The following is a 24,621-nucleotide window of genomic DNA, read 5'->3' as shown; positions in this document are numbered from 1 at the left end:
AAAAGTAAGTATATTTTTAAGACATAAGTAATTTATCAGCTCTAGGGAAAAAAATGACAATTGAGTAAGAAAGGAAACGTAATGATAATAGACTCCTTGGCTCAACAGTGAATATTCCATTGTCAGATAATACAAATAGTAAAAGCTGTAGTGTAAAAAATTAGAAGGATGGAGGAAGGGTAAAGGGATATGAGATAACTCTTTACCACAATAGGAAGTGAATTAGAGCTAGGCATTCTATGTAGAATGAGGAATTAAATATTAAAATGAATGAAGAAATATGTTTAAAATAGTCCTGAAAGAACAGGACATGGGTAATGATGGCCCTTTGGGTACCATGATAATGACTAAGTGAGTGAGACAGACGCAGGGGGACCAGGGGCTGCTGCTGGGCTTCCAGAGCACCAGCTTCCATGAGGCACCTGAGGGTTAGGGGTCCACCATGGGGTTGGCAGTACTGAGAACAATTCTAGGAAGGGAAGAGTTCCCCTCCTTACCATTCCATCACACAAACCCTGAACATGGGTCTTGCCTATTCTGGGAAGGTTCTTTTCTGGTCTGGAATAGGGCCTGAAGGGCAACCCAATCCTAAAAATTCATGGGGGAGAGCTTCCCTTTTTGACCTCCACCGCCTAGGACATAGGCACTGCCTAGGACATAGGATAGGCTTGGCTGGACACTACCACCATTCATTAAAAAAAAAAAAAAAAAATGACATTTTGGTTTCAAATCATAGTTTCTAAAACAACAAATCATGACAAAATTGATATTTGAAGGCACCTGACCAACACAGAAATAAAGCAATCAATATCCCTGTTGTGCTCTGAAATTAAACAGATGAAAAGGATTGTGTCCATGACAAGTAGAAGAATGAGAGAGACAGCGTAGAGGTTGAAGCTTAAGTGAGACCTGATATTGCCTGGGCTGCAGCTGATGTTTCAAAGCCAAGCCAAGCGGTGAGTACCCTGATGACCGCCCCCAGGTATCAGTGCTGGCTGGCATGCTTCCACCCCAGAGACCCATCACTGGGCTTTGCCTTCATCCCTGGTACTCAGGTATCCTTGTGGTACTCAGCTCCCATACTGGCTTTAAGGGCTGAATAAAACCACAAGACTAGCCAGCATGGAGGAAGTCACTTAATAAGCACTTTCCTTCCTATCTGGGGGGACAGAGGTGTTTGCATTTCAGTGAAGGAAGTGAAATTTCAACAGCTGAGTTCAAGAAAGCTGCTCCAGAAACCCAGAGGGAGAGGTGTAGGGGTCTTGTGTTTTGTACCGTATCTTGGCAACCCTCCTGGCTGCTGCTGACCCATGGCAGAGGCACGGCTCCTTCTGCAACGGGCCTTAAGGGGATCATATTTCCAGCTGTGTTAAAAGTATGCTAAAGTCACGGGACTCCTTGCTTGGGTCACAGAAACACCAACACACCACCTGAGAATGAAATCCCACAGAAAATAGAAACCAATAGACATTTCACGGCACCCACGGGAAGTGAGGATTCCTCACATTTAAGAAACAAAATAAGTGCAGATGAATTTTTAAAGAACATCTGAAATCCTGAGTAAATGGCCTTGGATTTACAATGCCTATGGATTTTTGGTGTTTTAACAATACGCAGGAATTTGGGGTTTAATTCCTTTAAGCATTTTCCTATAAAAGGAATTCACCCCAGCCATTTTTTCTAGACCGTATTTCACTTTCTCACTTTTTTCCCTCTAGGTTAGAGCTATGATAAAAAGAAGGGAGAATGAGGAAGGGAACAACATTTATAAAGTGCCCATTCTATGCTGGCATTGGCCTAGAAGCTTTGCCTGTATACCACGTTCCTTCTCACAAATCCAAACACAGACCTTTGCTTCCTCTTACACACTGCCACTAACAAAGAGATTACATTCCATTTATTCATGGAATTCTTCGAGGACAATACCATCACTTCAAACTGTGAGCGAATGCGCTCATCTCTTGCTTATCAAGATTCTTGCTGCGACTCCTTTCTCTATTTTGCCAAGTATTTAAAACTCTTCATTATTCGTTGCTGCTTACCTTGCCCCATGAAAGTTGGCAAGCGCTGTTATCCTCACTTAATCACCCGCGTTACCCAGGGAATAGCCTGGATTAGAAGCTCTGATACTCAAAGCTCCTGGATAAGCTGCTCTGAGTCTCCTGTCTAGACTCGATGAATAATTCACAGGTCTAGTTGGTGGATGTCCGGTTAGGAGTCTGGCAGAGTTGATTGTTTCAGAGCCAAGACATCCAGGGCCTTACTCTTGCCTCACTTTCCTCCTTTCTCTCTGATTGCTTCTTCTTAAGGGAAATCCTCTTATTTCCCTGTTCTTTTAAGAGTTGGTACAGCGCAAGATTCTGGTGCGAGCTCTCTCCTTGGTTTTTCTCTTCACTCATTCAGCCAAAAAGCATTTGAACTCCTAGCACACGGGCATGTCAATTGCCTGTTGGCTTTCAGGTCTATTTCTGGCTCTTCCCCTATTCTGCTGTGTATTATAGGCTCCCTTGCCCTCTAGCTTCTGGTGATTACTTACAACTTATGGGACGTACGGTGTAAACTTGGGGGGAGGGAAAAAGAAAGAAGACCAGATATTTCTTTCTCTCTCTCCCTCTTGCCCATCCTTCCTGTGAGCTTCAGGCCCTGGATCCCACTGGTCACCCCTCCACGCAGCCCCTACTGGTTCTAGCTCCTGTCAGGTGATGGGCTCCTTTCCTCCACTGCCCCTCCAGCCCTAGTGGTGGTAGCAGCTTCCAGCTAGGACTGACCTGTGGGTTGCTTCATTTCTCCTTGTTTGGCTTGCCAGCTTTTCCATCGCTCTTTTAACCAATTATCTGTATTAAATTATTAAATCCCACCTGCTTGCAAGATTTAGAGGACTGTTTTCCTGGCTCTATCCTGACTGACACAGACACCATTCTTAGTTACAGAAACCAACCTTGACATATTGGCAGGAAAGGATTTTACCACGGAAGCTATTGGAGAGATCAAAGGATCTCCGAGAGGACCCCAGAACCCGGCTCCGAGACTACAAAGGAAGGAGCAGTGCTCGAAAATCTCCAGGTGACACTGTGGGGGGGAAGCCATGCTCGATGTCTTGGGTTGTGCCATGTGTGCTGCCAACACTGACTGCTGCAAGGTGCCATCCAAACTGTTGTCTCTGCTCCCATCTGTCAACAGAATCAAATCTGGGCATCTCCTACTTCTTCATGACATTAGCTTCCAATTTAGAGAGTGTGGAGATGGGTACATCTGATGCTCAATGCCCAGGTCATGTGCCCAACCCTGGCCCCAAGTGTATCTGACATTTTCCATTCCTGTCATGGGAGATGGGCTCTTTATAGGCAGAATTCCCTAAATATATGATAGAGATTTGGATGCCTGAGTAGACCTTGAGACAAGGATTCAGGTATAAGTGGTTTCTTTGGGAGTTGTGAAAATCCCAGGAATCACTGGTAAGGAAGTGGGGAAAGGAAGATAAGGAAGGGAGGGTAACTTACCAATCGAGTTATTGCTATGAGGTAACTAGATCTAAATCCTCTACGGGGGACTTGGAGCCAGTGCAGAAGACATGTCTCAGAGTCATCCCAGGGCCTAGGAGCTGAGGTATTTATACCCCAACTATACCCCAAGCTGCTGAGAGCAGCTGGGGTGGGCCTTAATTCTCCTGCACTCCCAGCTTCCCTACCCTACTAGTGAGCTGAGTGGCCCTCATCAGCCAGAGCAAACCTTCAGGCAAATAAAAGCAGTGGGGAGAGCAGCTGAAAGTTGGGCAGCTGTAAGCTGGAAAGGTAAGGGAGAGATGATGTGACAGGGAACCTACCACATCAGCCACGGTGGATAAGAAGAAGAGCAAAGGCCCACTAGGAACTGCTCAGCATTGAAGATATGACAGTGGATAAGAGAGAAACATTCCTGGCCTCACTAAGCTCATGGTCTCAAGACTCAGACATGAGAACAGGCAAGTACAATATACAGGGGGACAAGAGCAGTAATAGAGGCAGCCCTGTGCAGCCAGAGGTAGACCTGAAGCCTCTAAGACCCAGGAGCACAGAGACAGCAACCTACTCATTTTCACATCCCCATGGCCTAGGATGGTACCTATTCAATACATGTCTTCTGGCCTAATACTGACCTGCCAGGCACAGTTCTGGTGTGTTAGATTCATGGTTTCTAAGTAGGTGTGTCCCCCTTTTACAGGGAAGAAAGTTAAGGCACTCGTGATTATTCCTCACCACCTGACTACCCCGCGTGATTCTTCGTATTTCAGCTTTGATGTAATTTCTCCACAAGTTTGCCTGAATTTCCAAGCCTGGGCTATCCCTACCGGAGAACTTACGCTCTGGATCGTCACTGGCAACTCATTCTCAAGTATCCTCCGGAGGTAAGCTCTTAGAGAGCAGGAACTATATGTCTGTTTTGTTTAGCAATGTACACTCAGCATCCAGGCTAGTGCTGGCACTTTCTAGATGTGCAAGCTTCCTTTATACTGATGATTTTTTGAATGATGTGAATAAATGAATAAGGCTCAGAGAGGTTGAGTAACTTGACCAGTCACACATCTAAGACATGGCAGAATTGAGGCTTGAACTGCAGTCTATCTGACCCCCAAATATCTCCTATGCTTTGCTGAGCATTAAGCAACTTATCTGTCTATGGCAACTAGAAAATTTAACTTGGCTTAAAGGTTCCTACTCTAAGGTCAGAAGTAATGGGGTAGGAAGTGTCTAAGAACTTCCCATATTCATGAGGCTGAGGAGTTATCAAGCAGAACTCTGGACCTAAAGCTGGAAGAAGGTTTTTAGAGGATATGGCAGGATGGGACAACCTTTAAAATTCCCTGAAATTAGAACATTCTTTAACACCATACACAAAAATAAACTCAAAATGGATTAAAGACCTAAATGTAAGACCTGATATTCTAAAACTCTTAGAGGAAAACAGAGGCAGAACACTGACATAAATTGCAGCAAGATCATTTTGGATCCGTCTCCTAGAGAAATGGAAATAAAAACAAAAATAAACAAATGGAACCTAATTAAACTCAAAAGCTTTTGCACAGTAAAGGAAACCATAAACAAAACGAAAAGACAACCTACAGAATGGGAGAAAATACTCACAAACAATGCAACCGACAAGGAATTAATCTCCAAAATTTACAAACAGCTCATGCAGCTCAATATCAAAAAAACAACCCAATCATAAAATGGGCAGAAGACCTAAATAGACATTTCTCCAAAGAAGACATACAGATGGCTAGATGCTCAACATCACTAATCATTAGAGGAATGCAAATCAAAGTTACAATGAGGTATCACCTCACACCAGTCAGAATGTCCATCATCAAAAAATCTACAACCAATAAATGCTGGAGAGGGTGTGGAGGAAAGGGAACCTTCTTGCACTGTTGGTGGGAATGTAAATTGATACAGCCACTGTGGAGAACAGTATGGAGGTTCCTTAAGAAACTAAAACTAGAGCTACCATATAATCCAGCAACCCCACTCATGGGCATATATCTGGAGAAAAGCATAATTCAAAAAGATACATGAACCCAATGTTCATTGCAGCACTATATACAATAGCCAGGACATGGAAACAACCTAAATGTCTGTTGACAGATGAATGGATAAAGAAGATGGGGTACATATATCCAATGGAATATTACTCAGCCATAAAAAGGAACGAAATTGGGCCATTCACAGAGATGTGGATGGACCTAGAGACTGTCATACAGAGTGAAGTAAGTCAGAAAGAGAAAAACAAATGTTGTATATTAACGCATATATGTGGAATCTAGAAAAATGGTACAGATGAACCAGTTTGCAAGGTAGAAACGGAGACACAGATGTGGAGAACAAACGTATAGACACCAAGGGGAGAAAGCGGGGGCAGCGGGTGGTGGTGGGATGAACTGGGAGATGAGGATTGACCTATATACACTAAGATGTATAATACAGATAAGTAATAAGAACCTGCTGTATAAAATAAAGTTAAAAAAAAAAAGATACACGCACCCCAGATGTTCACTGAAGCACTATTTACAATAGCCAAGACATGGAAGCAGCCTCAATGTCCATCAGCAGATGAATGGAAGATGTGGTACATATACACAATGGAATACTACTCAGCCATAAAAAAGAATGAAATAATGCCATTTACAGCAACATGGATGGACCTGGAGATTATCATACTACATGAAGTCAGTCAGAGAAAGACAAATATATGATATCGCTTATATGTGGAATCTAAGAAAATGGTACAAATGAACTTATTTATGAAACAGAAACAGAGTCACAGGCTTAGAAAACAAATTTACCAAAGAGGAAAAGTGGGGAGAAGGGATAAATTGGAGTTTGGGATTAAAATATACACACTACTATATATAAAATAGATAACAAACAAGGACCTACTGCATAGCACAGGAAACTATTCTCAATATCTTGTAATAACCTATAATGGAAAAGAATCTTAAAAAGAATATATCTCTATAAATCTATATGTATCTGAATCACTTTTCTGTACACCTGAAACTAACACATCATTATAAATCAACTATATTTAAATAAAGATTTAAAAATAATTTTTTAAAGATCATACCTGCTTTTCTGAAAATTGGTGAGCTCACCTGAATGGAGAATATTGGAGGAAGAACATTCTCTGCAGGATAGCGAATAAACACAGGCATTACCTGAAGTGTCCTGGAGAAGGATGTGGGAAGTCTGGACAGTGGCAGTGGGTATGCAGGAGACAGAGGGGCAGAGCGTGTACACACTGCTGTATATAATGTAGAAAACCAACAAGGACCTGCTGTACAGCACAGGGGACTCTGCTCAATCTTCTGTAATAACCTAAATGGGGAAAGAATTAGAAAAAGAATGGATACATGTATAACTGAATCACTGTGCTATACACCTGAAACTAACACAACATTGTTAAGCAACTGTACTCCAATATAAAAATTTTTAGAAAAGACTTCACTTTCTAAGGTTTTTTTTTTTTTTTTTTTTTTTTTTTGGTGGTACGCAGGCCTCTCCCGTTGCAGAGCACAGGCTCCGGACATGCAGGCTCAGCGGCCATGGCTCACAGGCCCAGCCCCTCCGCGGCACGTGGGATCTTCCCGGACCGGGGCACGAGCCCGCGCCCCTTGCATCGGCAGGTGGACTCTCAACCACTGCGCCACCAGGGAAGCCCAGACTTTCTAAGGTTTTTTTTTTTTTTTTTTTTTTTTTTTTGCAGTATGCGGGCCTCTCACTGTTGTGGCCTCTCCCATTGCGGAGCACAGGCTCCGGACGCGCAGGCTCAGCGGCCATGGCTCACGGGCCCAGCTGCTCCAGGGCATGTGGGATCTTCCCGGACCGGGGCACGAACCCGTGTCCCCTGCATCGGCAGGCGGACTCTCAACCACTGCACCACCAGGGAAGCCCTTTCTAAGGTTTTTAATCTCTAGGTAAAAATGTTCCCTCTAGCACCAGCAATGATTGACGTCATTAGCTTACTAAACCAATTTTAAAATACTGGAAATAAAGTGATTGTAAGCAGCTGATCCATCATTTTTTTGCTCTTTAAGACGCTGCAGAAAAAGTCATGACCAACTTCCAGCTTTCAGATGTACACAGGGCCCCATTCAAAATGCAGGGGAAGAGGGAGAGATGGTTTTGAAATCTCCAGTCAGAGCAATTCTTTTTCTGCCTTATTTATCATGTTCTCATTCTCTCCTTTTGGCAAAAATCAAAGAAAGTCATCCATCCTCCACACATGAACTTTCCACACTTCCTCGATTCTAAAATAGCCAAGAAGCAGCATAGATTTAATAACAGCTTTTTGGTATGGGGAGGTGGGAGAAGGAAAAGACAGGGAAAATGAGACATGAAATGTTCACAGAGATTACAATGCACATAGCCCGATTTTAGAGTGTTAAAATGTGGCCCCAAGAAAGTCTTAGAAGTGAAAACACATGCTAATTAAATATAAAGTCTTCAAGTAGTATTAATGAAGAGCCTATATATTTTGTCCAAATGAGACTGCTAGATATAACCAAAAAAAGTGGGAACAACAAAAAGAGCTTTCATAGAAATTAGTTTTGAAGAAGTAAATATGCATTTTAAAATTTCCTTGCAGCATGTAAAGTATTCAGATTTGTTTCTGAAAACTGGTAAATTGATTAGATCAATCAAATTTACATGTATAATAATACAGGTGCTTTGACAATCAGTGTAAACTTTCTTGGTAAAACTGAAGTAGGACCTAATTTCTATGTTAGCTCTTTTTCTTGAGAAAAATATGTCTGTGCCCCATCGGCTTTTAAATGGAAATCCATAAATGCAGCAAGTCAGCTTAACAGTTCATCAGTCACCCTTTGACTTGATTGCTGATTCAGAAATTCAGAAGCGAACACTGGGTTGTAGTCATCTGGTTCTCACCACTTCAATATGTTCCAGCAAAGTCCACTCACAGTGCCCACCCATAGGCAGCCAAAGGCAAAACACCTTTCTCAAAGGTTCAGTATTTCATGAACCCCTCAAAGATCAATATATAATCTAAGATACCACAGGGAGAATTAAAAGCAGGACAAAGACATTGAATGTATATACCAAATTAAGAGAAAGTGTGGAAGAAAACACTAAGATCAAGAATACATGCCCAAAATTTACAGCACTTAGACTAGGAATAGAAAATACACTGATTTTCTGTTCCCCAGTCTTCTGGCCATAGCTGAGCCCTAATCAACCTCAGAGCCAGATGCATCCTCAGAATCCATCTTAACATACTTTTTCAAAAAGCCACTCCAGACAATTGGAAATAGAACCAAGATAGAATTCTTTGCCCCCACTGCTGAAGACTGAGTATTTTAAGCCATGGATATCTCCTATTATCTTGTACCCTGGCTACACTTAGCTACATCCTTGAATGTGCCAGGCAACTTCAAGCATCTGTGCCTTTGTTTATTCTGTTTCCTCTATCTGTAGAAATCTTAGGTATCCTTTGTGGCTCTAAACAAAAATTTCCACTTTTATGAGGCATGCCCCATTCATAACCTCTAACCATAATTAATTGTTTGTAGTTCTCCATTTATTTCATGAGTTCCAGCTAGAGGAGCGTAAAGGATGTAAAAGAAATTTTACCAGATAATGACAGTAATCATTATTATTATATATAACATTATTTACATATAAAATATATTTCAGCCCAAATACAAAGCTAAAGAGGGAAATGATGATGAGAGTTATGAACTAAATCTCCCCCCCTTTTTTTAATAAAGCTGTAGCTTCTACTATAAAGTCAATATATGAAAGTTTAGATAAAGCCTGGATTCCTATTGTAAAATGTAACAAGGATAGAAATTCAAACATAATATCACTTTGTTTTGAGCTATAAAAACTCTATCAAGGCAAAACATCTTACTTCACAAAAGTTACTTTAAAAGTTAGCAAATTCTCATTCAGTCATTCCCACCATGGGATGACACCCAGAATCATAAGAGGAACTTTTGTAGAGTATAGATTCCTTGGCCTCATACTTGGCCTGTGAGCCAGCATCTTTGGGGAGCGGAACAAAGAATCAGTATTTTATAAAAGCTCCCCTAGGTGAGCTGAAGAACAACCATGTTTACTGCCTTAGCTGATGGTTCTCATAATTGTCTGAGCTGGACATATCAGTAAATGTTCTTTACAAGGATACATCAATGAACATAAGTATCTGGGCTCACAATATTTGAATTCCATTTATGCTGTCAGTTTCAGGGAAGATGCAGGCACTGACCTTGCTCCTTTTGTTAGTTTGGCGTTGTAGTGATGGGAGAGAATGGACTGGAAAAAGTTTCAAGTCTTTAACAAATTTCTGAAGAATAAAATGTTGACTAAGCTAAAATGAAATGTCTTATGATTGTCTTCAGTCTAAACAAGAAAATATTAGGGGGCAAAACTTTGTTAAAATTCAATTTGGCTGATTTATCCAACCATGAATACAAGCTGTTTTTCACACTTTAAAAGGCGATGTGAAAGTCTGGGGTTTTTTTCTTTTTCGTTTGTTTCACATGTCAATCATCAAAAGAGCTTAGTTTTTAAGACTTTGGTTACATGATGACCACATATTCTTAAATGAGGAAAGAACTTGGTTATGTTCAAAGAAATAAAAATTAACAGTAATAGAGTTTTTAAAAATTAGAATCCCTGCAGGTCTAATTTACAGCTGATTTGGGGATAATAATTCATACCATAAAGTAAAAGGAGATTTGAACTTAGTAGACTCCATTAATTGGATGTTTTCTGACAATTCTCTAAGTGCCACTCTATGTAAATATGTTTTCTATGCATGCACGCCCCAGTGGGAACCAAGGACACTAGGGATACAAATGAGTAAGTTGACTCAAACCTTAACAAAAAATGAGAAATGCACCTGACTCTCAACATATTAAACTTAACATAGCCTTGGGACTTCCTTAGTGGTGCAGTGGTTAAGAATCTGCCTGCCAGACACGGGTTCGAGCCCTGGTCCAGGAAGACCCCACATGCTGCAGAGCAACTAAGCCCGTGTGCCACAAGTACTGAAGCCTGCGCGCCTAGAGCCTGTGCTCCGCAACAAGAGAAGCCACCACAATGAGAAGCCCGCACACTGCACCGAAGAGTAGCCCCTGCTCGCCTCAACTAGAGAAAGCCCGTGCGCAGCAACGAAGACCCAACAGAGCCAAAAATAAATAAAATACATTTTTAAAAATAAACAAACTTCACATAGTCTTGAATAGTGTGGCTGGTAGGTAATAACACCAATGTGCATTTAAGAAGAATATTTGAAATTCCATTGCAAACCATTCATTTTCATGAATCTCTCTTCTGTGTGCTATCTTTTGTTGTATTTGACAAGTAAGCTCAGAGATAAAAATAATACAAACCCACCAGCTTCCTGGGTCCAACCAATAAAGGTAGACTTTCACCATCCCTGTAATGTGTCAATCTCCCTTTTAGGTTAAGGCAAATTTGACAGTACACAGGGAAATTGTTTTAAAAACCATAATTGTGCTAAACATGGGAAATATAATCTTATAATACTAAAATTCTTTTTGTTTCTCACATAAGAATTTACAGCTTTCAAAATGCATGAATATGGTTTTTGGACTAAAGGTGAAACTGCAATATACTCACAGGCAGCAGGGAAGCCAAGAGGATCTGGGCAATTTTCCATGTTTGCTCTGTAGATATGTAGTACAGACCACATCAGGAAGGAGAGGACTTATAGGGGCAGGTTGTATTTTCCAAAAATGGCCACGTTAGTATTTCCAGTCCCACATGTTCTTGTAGAACTTGCTACTTACCCATCAAGAGATAGAGTCCAGTTTTCCTCTCTTGGCACCTGGGCAATGCTTTGCGACGACCTTGAGTAAGAGAATGTGAAGAAAGTGATGCTGTGTGACTTTCAAGGTTAGATCATAAAAGCTGATACAGCTTCCACCCGGCTCTCTCTTGGGACACTCACCTTTGGAACCCAGCCACCATATTGTGGGGAAGATAAGCAGCCATATGAAGGGCCACATGTAGGTGTTCCAGCCACAGCCCCCATGTTGGTCCCAGCCAACAGTCAGCATCAACCACCAGACACACGAGTGAGTGTCCTCCAGATGATTCCACCTTCCGCCTGCCAGTCACCCCACCTGATGCCAAGTAGAGAAGAGACAAAATGTCCCCACCCACCCCACCCCACCCAAATTGCAAATCTGTAAGCAAAATAAACACTGTCATTATTTTAAGTTGCTGTTTTGGAGTGGTTTGTTCTACAGCAACTGGAATACTTATCAAGTGTCTTGATTCTATTTCATCTTCTGTCAATAGCTGAAGTCACTTTTCACCAGGAAAACCACCTAACCATCATTTAACAATGACTCCATTTACAATGATTCATATATTCTGGTATCTGACTCCCATAATAACCGCCCTTTATCTACTATGCATTTGGTCACTGTTGGACTGGCATCATGTGAGAAAGCTATGCTTCTTTAACTCAGACCATGCAAATTTTCTTTAAAAATTAGAAAATTAATTCATACTCATGAAAATTCAAACTGTACAGATTTTTAGTAAAAGAAAAGAAAAAAAGTCCCACTTTGATAGTTAACTTCCACTCAATCCCACATCTTTTTGAGGTAACCATACCAAATCCAGTGTGTATCCTTTCAGACCCTTCTCTGCTTTTCTTTACCTTTATACACGCACACTCACACACTCCTAAACACATCTTGGACATTTTCCTCCGTAGATCATGAGTTTCTTTTTAGTATGTTGTTAAAGCACAATCATCATACATAATATTGATGAGAATTATGATCGAGACAGAAAGAAGATGATGATGGTTGCCATGTTTGAGTTCTGACTATGTGCCAGGTAATGCAAAACATTGAGACCTTGAAACTGGCAAATACTAAAAAACAGGGCTTTTGTTTCTGGAAAACCAGTTGTTAAATTTACCAGCAAGGACCATGTTTGTCTTTGCTTATTAATACACCCCCAGCACCTAGGACAGTGTCTAGCGCATGGAAGGCTCTCAATAAGTACTTGTTGAATGAACAAATGAATGAATGTTTTAATCACAGCCTCATACAGTATTCTAATTGATGTACTTCTGAAATGAATGTGACCTACCAGTTTTATGAATGAGCTTAATTCCAAAATATAACTGCTATTTATTCTTTGTTTTCAGACATTTCCTTACATGGATCGTTGGATTCCCCTCTCTGTGGGTCACCAGAGCCAATGGCATGGCTGGAGTGTGCAATTCACAGGAAGGCACAGTTCCGCAGTGGTCAAGTGTTCATGCAAAAATAAATTCATACCTCATAATCAAAAAGTACCATCCTTTCTTCCTTCATATCTTTTGACAGCTTTTGTTATATTAATGGTTTCTGAGGAGCGACCTGGTCAAGGAAAAAAAACATATTGAAGTACACTTATACTGTGGGTATAGGTGTATTTGCACAAGCAAACCTGGGCATAGGTAGATCTTTCTGGAGGAATCTACATACATACATAATGAATAATATCTTCTTTAAACAGAAGTGGTAGGAGGGTTGGTAGGAGATGAGGAAGAAAGCATGAATAATGAAACATAAAAAGGATAAGAATCCAGGCTTTGTTCTCTGTCAGCGGAAGAAAATCATACCTGCAAGGTGGTTATCTCCAAAATTAACCAACTACCCAGATAAATATAAGCAATTTATGTACTTTAGGCCTAAAAGACTCAAGGCAGTGTGGTAATGATCAGGTGGGGAACAAAACCATTCCTGGAGAGCAAAACTATGGACATTTTTTTTTTTTTTTTTTGCGGTACGCAGGCCTCTCACTGTTGTGGCCTCTCCTGTTGCGGAGCACAGGCTCCGGACGCGCAGGCTCAGTGGCCATGGCTCACGGGCCCAGCCACTCCGTGGCATGTGGGATCTTCCCGGGCCGGGGCACGAACCCGTGTCCCCTGCATCAGCAGGCGGACTCTCAACCACTGAGCCACGAGGGAAGCCCCAAAACTATGGACATTATTTAACCCTCATAGCATGCTCCAGGTTTCAGGTCACTGACAATAATTATGATTTGTAGAATGATAGACGTCTACATGGCACTTCCCCAGTTCCACCTCTCCTCAAGATACAAATGCTTCCCAAAGCATATTTATCTTTTCAATTAATCTTCTTGTGGGCTCCAAGAAATTCTTTTGGGTCAGGCTGATCTGAAGGAGATGAAGGATAGTGGTATTGGTGTGGGTTTACTCACCAATTATTCTTTAAGGCTGCTCCCTTCCAATGCTGGGCTAACAAACGGGCATTTAGTTGAAATTTTCTTTTCTTTCCCTGTTTTTTGGGAAGTTCCAAGAAACATTAGGAATCTCTGTTCTGTTTTTATGAAAAAAACTCATTAGGGTGTTATAAATGATGGTGTGGATTTCATTTATGAGAGTCATATATCACCACTGGAAAGTAGATATCCTGTGATTCCTTGCTTCTGAGACATAGCAATATTTTCCACCACTGAAAATGCAGCCATCATTCTGGTAGTACTTTCAAAATCAAAGGCACTGGAAAAATGCAAAGAAGTGAGGAGAAAGCCATGTATTCCCCCTGTAGAAATAAAAAAGAATGAAATTAAGGGAATGTCTAAGAAAATTTCTAGCATGTCAAGGCTTTTTCAGATGAGCAAAATAAATTAACTTATCAAGAAACCTTGACTTACTTCACTTAGTATGATAATCTCTAGGTCAATCCATGTTGCAGAAAGTCAGACACAGAATGATGAATATTATATGATCTCACTCATATGTGGAATCTAATTTTTAAAAAATGATACAAATGAACTTATTTACAAAACAGAAACAGACTTACAAATATTGAAAACTTACAGTTAGCAAAAGTGAAATGTGGGAGGGATAAATCAGGAGTTTAGGATGAACAGACACACACTACTATATATAAGATAGATAACCGACAAGGACCTACTGTATAGCACAGGGAACGCTACTCAATATTCTGTGATAACCTATATAAGAAAAGAATCTAAAAAAGAATGAATATATGTATATGTATAACTGAATCACTTTGCTGTACACCTGAAACTAACACATGGCAAATCAACTATATTCCAATAAAATTAAAATGTTAAAAAAAAACATCAAGAAATCTTAAATGAAAGAGTAGAGAAGTCAAAGCAGGGCACATTGCAAAAGTCTAAGGATGAGTCAATATTAGAAAAATCTATTAGTATAATTCACTAACTTATAAGTCAAAAGAGAAAAACAGCTTTCTCCTCCTCCTCATCTTGCCCCTATTCCCTTCCTGACCAATTCAATCCAAAAGCCAGTAGCTAGGGCCAAGAAGAAATGGGTATGTGTTAGAACTTGAGTGTGGTGAGAAGGGCAAACACAGGGGAGAGAAGAGTGGTGGTAGATGGAAGACTGGTTTTACACAGGGTTTCATCATATAGGTAACGCTCTTACTGATAACAGAAGTCAGATTTCTTACTCTCAGAGGAGGGAAAAGCCAGTATCATGTTTAATAATTAAACTTTAAGGTATTCCTAAAGTCAGGAACAAAGCAAGGGTGCCCATTACCACCACTATTATGTAGCATTGTTCTTGAATTTCTAACTAATACAATAAGACAAGAAAAAGATATGAAATTCAAAATTAACTTAAAACACATTTCAAATGAATATGAATGTTTAGTAAGCTTACCAGTTAAATAACACATACACACACACACACAAATATAACTTTTCTATAAATCAAGAATAATCTGACAGAAGACATAATCCAGAACACATCGAGTTATAATGAAATACAAAACTAAAAAGCAAATAAAACTGAGAAAATTGTTTGGGATAAATATTCTTTGCACTAAAATAACTACTCTAAGCCATCAAGCCATTAAGAAAAATAAAAATGCCCTAATAGAAGAATGAGCAACAGATATGAATAGTTAATTCTCCAAAAGATAAAGTTAAAATGGCAATAGACAAGCAAAAAAGTGTTCACTCTCACTAGTTATTAAAATGCAAATAAAACAATGGAATATCATGTTTTTGTTCTTCAAACCATCAAAGACTTTTTTTTTACGATTATGAGTGCAAGTGTGTAGAAAAATCCGTGTTCTTATTGTTGCTCGTAACACATCCATATTAGTACAATGTTTCTAGAAGACAATATGACATATACAAACAAACGAAACAACTTCAAATGTCATATCTTTTAGCTCAGTAATTTCACTTCTAGGACTTTACCTTAATAAAAAATGTATATATATTTAGGTTCTTGACTCACAGACATGGAAAACAAACTTATGATTACCAAATGAGAAAGGGCGGGGAGGAGGGATATATTAGGAACTTGAGATGAACAGATACACAGTACTATACATAAAATAGATAAGCAACAAGGATTTACTGTATAGCATAAGGAACTATATTCAATATCTTGTAATAACCTATAATGGAAAAGAATCTGAAGAAGAATATATATATATATATATAACTGAATCACTTTGCTGTACACGTGAAACACAATATTGTAAATCAACTGTAATTCAATAAAAAAATAAAAATTAAAAAATTTAGGTTCATGGATGTTTATTAAAGCATTGATCACAATGACAAAAAAAATCAAAACCTAAATGTCCAACAGCAGGGGACTAGTTGAATAATCTATGAAGTTTTGATATGATTAAATATGTAGCTAGTAAAACTGTTGTATGAAACATGTTCACAGAGGATGGTTCAGTGCCACTGCAAAATGCCACTGACAATACATATGCATCCCTGTGCATAAAAACAATTGGCTTATATACATCAACATGTTAATAATGGTCATTTTGCTTGTTCACATTTTCCACATTTCCAAATACTTATTTCATAACCAGAAAAGAAGTCATCACAGCTTCTTTTTTAAAAATAAACTCCATAAGTGCTAAATGAGTCAATAGCAACCAGTGAGAAAAAACAGGGCTTTTTCTTATCAACCAAGTTCATTCTGAATCTAAAGTCTCACGTGGCTGTCAACCAACCAAGACTGAGGACTCGCTGGCAGAAGTAGAGAATCAACAGCTAGGTAGCTAATAAACCCATTTTACATTTTGATGTTTGGACAAAGCTTGGAACACTGTGAGAGGTACACTTTAGGAGAGGTACACTTAAAGAACACTGTTTCCTGGGAGAGTCCAGAGGGTTCTACGATTAATAGCTAAAGGAGATGAGATTTAACCCACTGAAGAGTAGAGTTAAGGGGAAGATACAAATGCTCTTCAAATTTCCAAGTGGCTATCATGAGAAAGAGAGATTAGATTCATTATTGTAGTGGTTCCAAAAATAGATCAAGGACCAATGCACAGAAATTTCCCAGATAGCATCTAGGGACAAGGCAAAACTCTTCCAACAATCAGACTCACCCCACAAAGGAGCAGGAGGTGAGGCCCACCAGAGGTCTTCCTGCAGAGGCTTCCAATTACTCTTCAGGGCTGTTGCAATGGAGATTTCAGCCCTGGGTAAAGGACTGTACTAAACAGACTCTAAGACCTTGCAGCTCAAAGTGAGGTCTGTGGACCGGTGGCATTAACATCACCTGGGAGCTTGATAAAAAGTGCAGCTTGTTGTTTCCATCCCTAGACCTAATGAATCAGAACCTGTATTTTCACAAGATCCCGTGGTTTTTTTTAGCGGTACGTGGGCCTCTCACTGTTGTGGCCTCTCCCGTTGCGGAGAACAGGCTCCGGACGCGCAGGCTCAGCGGCCATGGCTCACGGGCCCAGCCGCTCCGCGGCATGTGGGATCTTCCCGGACCGGGGCACGAACCCGTGTCCCCTGCATCGGCAGGCGGACTCTCAACCACTGCGCCACCAGGGAAGCCCCTCCCATGTCATTCTTATGTGTATTAATGAGTGAGAAGCTGACCTGGAAGATACTCGCTAACTCTCCAGTTTCTCCATCTGCTTCAGTTTTCAGAGTCTTCTTTTGCTACTCCTCTTCCACGTGCTCTTTCATGATCTACTAAATAACCATGTAATAATTAGTTAGTAATGGCAGAAGACCTGAGGGTGATTTGTGATAGAATGGTATAATGCACTTCCAAATTAACATAATCTGATGAATGATTATATTTCTTATTGGTGGGCATTTATAGGGGGAGGAGTCCTACGGACATCCATTGACAGGTAAATGAGTGTGAGTGCAGCCCTGTATACTCTCCTTGAACCCAATGAATGAGAGCAAATCAAAAGCTCTGCCTTCCTATATTGATTCTCATTCACTAGTCCTACACTCTAGGCAGCAATTTTAGGCTGCCTTTCCACCTTTAGGACTAACGGCAGAGGGGACAATGGCATCCTGCCTTCCAGGTATCATATGCGCATTCATTAGTCCCGTCCTCTGGGACAACCCTATTCTTGTACAGACATAACTTTCCAACTCTCCACGGCTGATAGTCGAAAACTTCAAACAATAGCGGAAACATAACCAGACCTCAAGTATAAGACAAGAACCAGAGCATTTAATGACAACTGGATGTTAAATGATGGGAAAATTAGACCTCACTTCTCTGGTAGCTTTTTCTTCCAGTCCCCAACTCACCGTACTTTATGCTGTGGAATAACCAACTGCTTCCAGTACCTCATAAACACCATCCTTTCCACGCCTTCCTGTTACCTCCCTCTGGAATGCCCTTTAGATTTGTCATTGCCTGGATGACCTCTGCTCACCCTTTAAGATTCAGCTCAGGATGCACCTGCTCCTTCAGGCAGCCTTCCTTCAACCCCAGGCTGCATGACGTGCCTCCCTCCTACACCCCGTTTGAACTTCCATTGTATCATCTTAGACTACGTGCTATCCAACAGAAATCTTTAACGGGAGCCACATAAATTTTCTAGTAGTACAGTTTTTAAAAATTAAAAAGAAACAGCTGAAATTAACTTTAATTATGTGTTTTATTTAGCCCAGCATATCCAGAATGTTATCATTTCAACAGGTAATCAATATCATATTAAAAATTATTAATTAGATATTTTACTTTCTTTTACCATTTCAAGTCTCCAAAATCCACTGTGCATTTTACATGTAGAGCGCATCTCAATTCGGACCAGCCACATTTCAAAACCTTAATTAATAGCCACTAATGGCTAGTAGTGACTGCACTGGACAGCCAAGCCTTAAACTGAAATAATCTGCTTATGGGTTGTCTTCCCTACTGGAAGGCAAGCTACTCAAGGGCAAGGTCAATTTCTTGCTTGTAGTTTCGTCAGTATTGCATCAGTGCCTGAGGTGTACTGAGCACTCAGCAAATGTTTGCTCAACTAACCTGACCTGAAGGTATTTGGAGAGAAGGTGGAATTTTAGCAGCTGCTCAAATGTAGAGCAGCTTATGTGTACTTGTAATAATAATGGTGATAGGAATAATGGCTAATATTTTTGTCTTGGACCTTGTTCTATGCTCTTTAAATGTATTATCTTGTTGAGTGCTCACAACAACCCCACATACTATGTAGCATTATAACCTCCGCTTTGTGGATAAAGAAACTTGCCTCAAATCATACAGCTACTAAGTGGAAGAGCCAGGACTTACTGAAATAGTTATAGAAAAACAAAGTAAATGACAATTAGACACACACACACTGCGTAATAAATAAAAAGTCAAAAATAAACTATATTCACAGGTATTATAGGCCTACTTCGATAGGTAGACCTACCCTTGAATTTCCTTTACCAACCTCACCAGCATCTTTTCTGGGGCTTCTGGATCTGCTGAGTTTTGCCTTATCCAGGGCGTACCTCTTTTCAAGTTTTTGAACCAACTCTTTCTGGCTTGAAATTTCATATCTTTCATACTCGCCTTCTAAGCTACTTGCATCCTGCCTGTCTCGTCAAAATGGCAGCGCTTTTCACAAACCGCTCCAGTGAAAAGTCACCTTTCTCAGTGCCTAATCTTCTCCCAGGATATGGAGAGAGAGTGGGGCATAAACTGTTTTTCTCCACACGCTGCCCCCAGAGGACCCCTCGGTCTTGCTCACGTGGCCTGGGGGAGGGGGAAGTGAGCCATCACTGCTGATGTGCGCTTTGTGTAAGGGAACTAGGCTGAACTGTGCTTAAGAAAAATGATGCAGATTTCAATGTTTGTGTGTGAGTGTGTACAAAAATTCCATTATCTCTAAACCACAGGAACCAGAACCACATCTGGCAAAGGAAATAAAGCTGGAGACGCGAGGAAAGAATAGATTAGGAGAAGCCTTGAAAACAGGCCGCCGCATTTAGATTTGATGTGGTGGGAAATAAAAATCCCTGGAGGGTTTCTGAGCAAGGGAGTGATGTGATGAAAACAGTGATTAAGGAAGATGAAATGCAAGTGGGACAAATCAAAGGGAGGGACTAGGATCTGAGGGGAGGCAGTGTTCCGGGCGCTGGAAGGCAGGGAGAGAGAGAGAAAGAGAAAGCACGGGGATTAGGGACAGGAACCAGGATTCTCTATGAATTAACATATGCCACCCGGAAGTCACTTTACTACCAAGTTACCACCAGTTTTTTATGCTCTTCCCCTATTTGGGAAGGCAAAAATAAACCCACAAGAAGCTGAATATTGTCATTAAAATGATAATAAAATTTCCTCTCTGTGAATATAATGGTTTAACTGCATGTGTGCCCTGCTGAGTAAATGAGTTTTACCGTGAGCCTATAGAACAGAGAAATTTATATTAAGCCCTTATTCACCAAATAAACAAGCCAGTTAAAACAAAGCAATTTTTTTACAGAGAAAGACAAATATCATATGATATCACTTATATGTTTAAAAAAATTAGACAAACATTTACAAACCACAAACAGACAGACATAGAAAACAAACTTATGGTTACCAAAGGGGGAAGGGATAAATCAGGAGTTTGGGAATAACAGATACACACTACTATATATAAAACAGATAAACAACAAAGACACACTGTTTAGCACAGGGAACTATATTCAATATCTTGCAATACCTATAATGGAAAAGAATCTGAAAAAGAATATATATATATATATATATAATATACAATGGTTATATTTTATATATATGTATATATAACTGAATCACTTTGCTATGCACCTGAAACTAACACACTTTAAATCAATTATACTGAAAAAAACCCCAAAATTCTTTAAAGCAGCCTCATGTGGATGAAGCCCATGGGACAGAGTAGAAACGGCTGTCCCCAAGGTGGCAGCCCCAGCCCAAGAGTGCCCCAAACTCACTGCCCCACAGGACTCTGAAAGCATCCAAGTCTACAGTGGCAGAAATCTGCAAAGAACTTGGGTTAACCAACACTATTTGCCAACGCCCCAAGCCCTAAGCCATCATGTTCTCTAATTCTGGCTGCAATTTTAAATGGTCCAGAGACTCAAAAGTTATTTTCATTCCAGTTTAGATCTGGAAAGAGCCTTGGAGAATATCTAAACCTATAATTTAAGAATATTTTCAAGCTGCACACAATGGAAATACAATGGATAAATATCAAAATGAGCTCCTTGGGTAGGGACTGTTGCGAAAGGCCCAGAATTCCACCTACTCATTATCTTCCTTTCGCCACCCTAGCCCCCCTCCTCTCCCCCCAGCTTACACACGTTACGGCAGACCCTGAACCCCTCCCCAGGACCTTGGGGCTGAAAAGAAAGCAGTCTGCAAAACACTGAAGAGTCCACTATTTTTGTTTTGTTTCCGCTTCTTGTGACAGATGAACAAACTGAAGCCCAGAAAGCTAAAACGGGACTTCCATTTCCAGCCACTAAATAACTCAAAAAGCTGCATCCTAGAAACCCCTACAATGCTGGCTAAATGCAAATATCCATTTAAATGCATCAAATGAACTCACAAAGGCATAAACTCCTCAATTTGAAAACAGCTATAAGGTATGACCCAGCAATTCCATGTCCAAGTGTGGACCCCAGAACAGTGGAGATGCACCACTGGGTCATGGAATCACTTTAGTAAATTGCAAACAGCATATATTTTGCTGTGTGAAATAGACCAGACCAAACTGGATTATAGCTGAATAGACAACAAGGGTGAGTAATTATTCTGAGAAATTTTATTACACATACACTGTGTAAACACACAGACACACAGAAATGTAGCACACGTATGTGCTGGGTTTCCATGTAAAGTGTATGTTTAACTGTGGGTGTAGACAAAACATTTTGAAAAAATGCTATTTTTGAGAAGCTTTTTATGTTAGTACAGGAAATGAACAAGAACACTCATCGAAGCATTGTTTATCATAGTGCAAAATTAGAAACAATCTAATTATTCATCAACAGGAGAATGGAGATAGATATAGATGGATAGATAGATAGACAGACAGACTGACGTCTGTTCACAAATCATTACAATATATAGTAGTTAAAATGAACGGACCAGAGCTTTGTTGCTGAAATCTAATGCTAAATTAAAAAAAAAAACAAGTTGCAGAATGATATGCACATTGTATTTAAAGTTATTTAATGTTTTAAAATATGCAAAACAAGAGTACCTATTGTTGAAAACATGTATACAGAAGAAATATGAAAGGATGCAAATTCAGGCAGTGTTAAGCTCTGGGGTAGGAGGAAGGGAAATGGGGGGTTAAGGAGGAATCCACAAAAGACTCAGCTAGGTCTGAAGTGAGCTCATCCAAATGTCAGGATTGCCTAGAACTCGATGGTGGCACACACAGTTCTGTTACTATATTCTCCCTATTTTTTGTTGTTGATTAAAAAAAAAATTTTTTTTTGAGTCACAGATACTTACCTGAGACCAGACAGCTGATTGGTGGGGTCATCTGGAAGAAACCCAAGCAGGACCCCGAATCTGATGTCCAATCCAGTCCTCTTTCCACATGGCTCCCAGTTCAGGATCTGTCTGCAGATGAAGGATTTACATCATTTTGGTGTTAATCTTAGTAACTTATTTTTACCTGAGAGATATTGTTCCTCACAGTCCATCAAGGCCACATCTGCCCTGGCCAGAAAGAGCACAAAGCACACTTGCTCTGTGAGGCTGAGCTGTTGCTTCACAGTTTGTCACTTGGCTCTGTTTTCCAGCTTCGCTCATGCATTGCAACAAAATGCCGAGCCACTGAAAGGTTGGTAGAGAGATGATCTAAACATGCAAAAAGTATACGCAAAAAGAGAGAGAGAGAGAGAGAAACAGAAAGAGAGGGAGAATCATTTGCATGTGAGGAAATAGACAAAGTCATCAGTCACAATCAAATTAAAGTCAGAATACTGCTCAGGAACCATAAAACACACAGGGGGGTTATTTTAGATGATGGGAAGAGCTTGAAATAATGGCATTTCATAGCCTTTAAGTGCAAATACACAATCTAATGGGAAGGGGTTTGTTAGCGTTTTTTCTAGTCTATTTTAAGACAGAAACAAGAAGACAAATGATACCTTGGCAATGACTGGAGAGTCTTATGCAGACAGATTTATTACACGTTGGAAAGTTCAGGGCAGTATTTTTTGCTTTCTTCAGTGGCTTAAAACAATAAAAGTTTATTTTTCATAATGAGTCCACCCCAGGCTCTTCTCAGTATCATCATCATCTTTGCTCTAAACCCATGCTGATGAAGCATCAACTCTGGAGAATTTTTGGATGTGATGGCAGAGGAGAAAAAGAGAGATCTCGAGGGTGTCATGTCAGCAGTTGAATCCTCAGCCCAGAAGTAGCACATGTCACTTCAGGGCAGTGGTTTTTATCATTGGATCCTTTATGCTCTTCAAGTTACCTATGAGGCTCTTCCCTCTTTTTCTTCTCTAAGCATAACTTCCGGGTCAGCTTTAGCTTTTCAGGTGCGTGAACCAAAGCTTTCTGCTGTTGGAAAAGAAGATAACTCTTGTAGTAGAGTGCCCGGGACAAGTCTTCTCTGGAGTCAAGGAGTAAACTGTATATGATTATGCTTTTATGATACTTCTCACCCTGGAATGCCTATCTGTTATCATGAGCTATGAAAGTATTCTTTTCATACTGCTGGAGAAAACTCAGATCTGTGACAGAACTCCTCCTGCTGTCTCGAGAGCAAATATAGCAACAACTAACATTTACTGAACACCTACTCTTCTCAGGAAGGCACTATGGCTAGCCCATTTTATAGATAAGAAAAGTGAGATACCAGAAGGTTAAGTAATATCCCTCAGGTCACCCAGAAGAAGTGGTGGAGCCAGGATTTGAACCTAGGCAGTTGGTTCTAACAGGCTGGGCTTGTAATACATGCCACACTTTATCCAGGAGGTGGTATTTAAAACAAGTGAAGGCAGCTGTTGAACTGACAGCACCAGGTTATGTTAGGAGCCATGGGGCCTCTACTTCAGATACAGGGGGTCTAAGAGGGAAGTATTCACACACCAGTGAAGGTGACAGTGGTTTGATAAAAATCAGAGTCCTTTCCTTAGGGCTCGTAGCACCCTAGAACATTAGCTTCAGGGCTCCTGTGTATTCTACCCTACCTAAGTTATGGCTAATTTCTGTTATGCCCCTCAACCCCCAGAGAATGAAAATGGAGATGGACTTGGAAATGATATCAGATAAAAGTCAGAAGTCTTAAGCTTGAGTTCAGTATTGCCACTTACTAACTACATGGATTCACTTTACTCACCTTCCTCATCTGTGAAATGAGAAAAAGAATTCCTGCTACATAGGTAGTGAGAGTCGAATCAAATAGAAGCACAGAGAACTGTGACTGTACACATTCACATTGTTGACCCAGGAACTTGTTTTCCCTTGATTCCATAAGTCAAAGCAAAACCACAAAATGCTGTAAACATGTATGAAAGACTCATGTGAATGCCCAAAAGCCTTCTATTGTAGAATTAATATTAACCTTGGTTAAGTCATTTTCCCTTTTCTTTCCCCAACTATAAGAGGAGGGATATTAATCACTGAAGTCTCTTCCAACTTTGATACTGTGTGATTTGTTTCATCCCAGATCTAGGAGAAGTGAACCAGAGTTTTTAAATGGTAGTTTGGCTACTTGCAGACCACCTTACCCTCTTAAGGTGAACACATGCCTAGGGTCCCACCAATCACACAGGATCCATGGGAAAATCTAACAGCTCCAAGATATAATTAATTGCCCCCAAGTTTACGTGTTAAAGAGAACTGGATCCT

The sequence above is a fragment of the Mesoplodon densirostris genome, chromosome 6 (genome assembly GCF_025265405.1).
Source record: "Mesoplodon densirostris isolate mMesDen1 chromosome 6, mMesDen1 primary haplotype, whole genome shotgun sequence".
Classification (NCBI taxonomy): domain Eukaryota; kingdom Metazoa; phylum Chordata; class Mammalia; order Artiodactyla; family Ziphiidae; genus Mesoplodon; species Mesoplodon densirostris.
The sequence above is the reverse complement of the archived record's forward strand: the minus strand, read 5'-3'. Positions refer to the sequence as shown.